Source organism: Cervus elaphus, chromosome 2 (genome assembly GCF_910594005.1).
Source record: "Cervus elaphus chromosome 2, mCerEla1.1, whole genome shotgun sequence".
Taxonomy (NCBI): Eukaryota; Metazoa; Chordata; class Mammalia; order Artiodactyla; family Cervidae; genus Cervus; species Cervus elaphus.
This window is the reverse complement of record NC_057816.1, coordinates 37,003,227-37,005,584: the sequence shown is the minus strand read 5'-3', so window position 1 is coordinate 37,005,584 and position 2,358 is coordinate 37,003,227.

Sequence of the window (2,358 nt, the reverse complement as noted above, 5' to 3'; positions counted from 1 at the left end):
TTATTATTTTTTTTTTCCAGTGGGTTTTGTCATACATTGATATGAATCAGCCATGGATTTACATGTATTCCCAATCCCGATCCCCCCTCCCACCTCCCTCTCCACCCGATTCCTCTGGGTCTTCCCAGTGCACCAGGCCCGAGCACTTGTCTCATGAATCAATAAGTATTTTAGGTGGTGGTATTTTATGAGATTATTTAGGGTGAAAGGAGTGTTTTAATTTGAGCTCCTTTGCTGGTAGTTTGTTAGTTAAATGCATTTATGCCCTTGGTATTAATATGCATGATTGCTTATGATATTTTAATCATGGAATAGTATAAAGAATCTAATTATATAAAAGCCCTAATAGATATAGAGCATTTTTGAGGGATGAAGGAGTTTAATTAAAATATATAAGAAAAATTATTATAAAAGTGGTTATTGGGTTAATGTTTGCTTGCTGTGTTTTTGCTTTTAGTGTGCTAAGGTTGTGCTATGGAAACCATTGCTAATATAGTTATAGATCTAGAAAAATAAGAGCTTAGCCCTAGTATTGTAACAATGAAATAGTTGTTAATTATTAGCTAGGAGTGCTAGGCAGAGGCCGTCTTATTAGAACCACAGAGTCTGTATGGGGTAAAACTTTTAGATAAATTTAACTGACAACTTTTGCAGAAGAATTGATGTTGGTATTAACAGGGTTATATTTTTATTATGTTGTGACATGCTGTCCTGTTGCCCTATGAGACTGTAACTTTTCTGTTAAGGTCACCACAGAAACAGAAAACAGGCCTACATTCACCTGACTTACATAAAATGTTAATAAGCCCTAAGGCCAAAAGATAATGTGTAAAGATTTATTATAGAAACGAAATGCAGAAAGCATCTTGTTCTTCCTTAAGGACAAACTGACGTAATGTAAACTAACCCTGTATAGACATGAGTGAGCATCTTGTATCCTGGATACACTCTGAGTGAGGGTATAAAAACTGTTGTCAAGAAATAAAGACAGACTTGGCCCTATCAAGGCTGGTCTCACGTGTCTTCTATCACTCGCCGACGCCATTCATCCTAAGGGAACCCCCTGGATCCTGCCGGGGCTGGACCCCGGCACCCTACCTCTATATAGTATCGCTTTGGGGATTAGGTTTCAATATATGAATTTTTGGTGGACACAAATATTTAGTCTATAGCACATAGTATTATAGATGGGGAAACAGTGGAAACAGTGACAGACTTTATTTTTGGGGGCTCCAAAATCACTGCAGATGGTGACTGCAGCCATGAAATTAAAAGACTTTTGTTCCTTGGAAGAAAAGTTATGATAAACCTAGATAGCATATTAAAAAGCAGAGACGTTGCTTTGCCTACAAAGGTCCGTCTAGTCAAAGCTATGATTTTTCTGGTAGTCATGTTTGGATGTGAGAGTTGGAGTATAAAGAAAGTTGAGCACTGAAGAACTGATGCTTTTGAACTGTGGTGTTGGAGAAGACTCTTGATATTCCCTTGCACCGCAAGGAGATCAAACTAGTCAATCCTAAAGGAAGTTAGGCCTGAAAATTCATTGGAAGGACTGATGCTGAAGCTGAAGCTCCTATTCTTTGGCCACCTGATGGGAAGAACTGACTCATTTGAAGAGACCCTGATGCTGGGAAAGATTTGAAGGCAGGAGGAGAAGGGGATGACAGAGGATGAGATGGTTGGATGGCATCACCAACTCAATGGACGTGAGTTTGAGTAAACTGCAGGAGTTGGTGATGGACAGGGAGAACTGGTGTACTGCAGTCCATTGGGTCGCAAAGAGTCAGACATGACTGAGCAACTGAAATGAACTGACATATTGTTAATTGGGCTGATGGGCTGCTTTAGTTACAGGTTCAATATGAGAGTTACCATCTTCACTTCCCCTTTGTTACGTAAGAAATACCCCAAGAGCTAGGAGAGTTACAACATATTGTCTGCAGCATTTATTGGCTCTGGTTAACTCGATCACATCCATTAAACTTGTTCAAATTATTTGTACAAACGCTTTCAATGAATCCCTTCATCTGATGCCAACCAAACTGCAAATCCTGAGAGAAGTAATCTCGTTAAGGCCCGATGAAAAAGGCCCATTTTATTGAACACACACATCTTAAGTTTAGATCTTCAGAGTGTGGGAAAATTACTTCTCTGGCTCCTGCTGATTTTTAGGTCTGTTTTAGCCACTTGGATAACATGTTTTCAAGATGCTTTTGTTTGGTTGACTTTATAATTGTTGGAGTCACAATCAACGTGCTGTGCTGTGCTCAGTCGCTCAGTCGCTCAGTCGTATCTGACTCTTTGAGACCCTATGGACTGTAGCCTACCAGGCTTCTCTGACCATAGAATTTTCCAGGC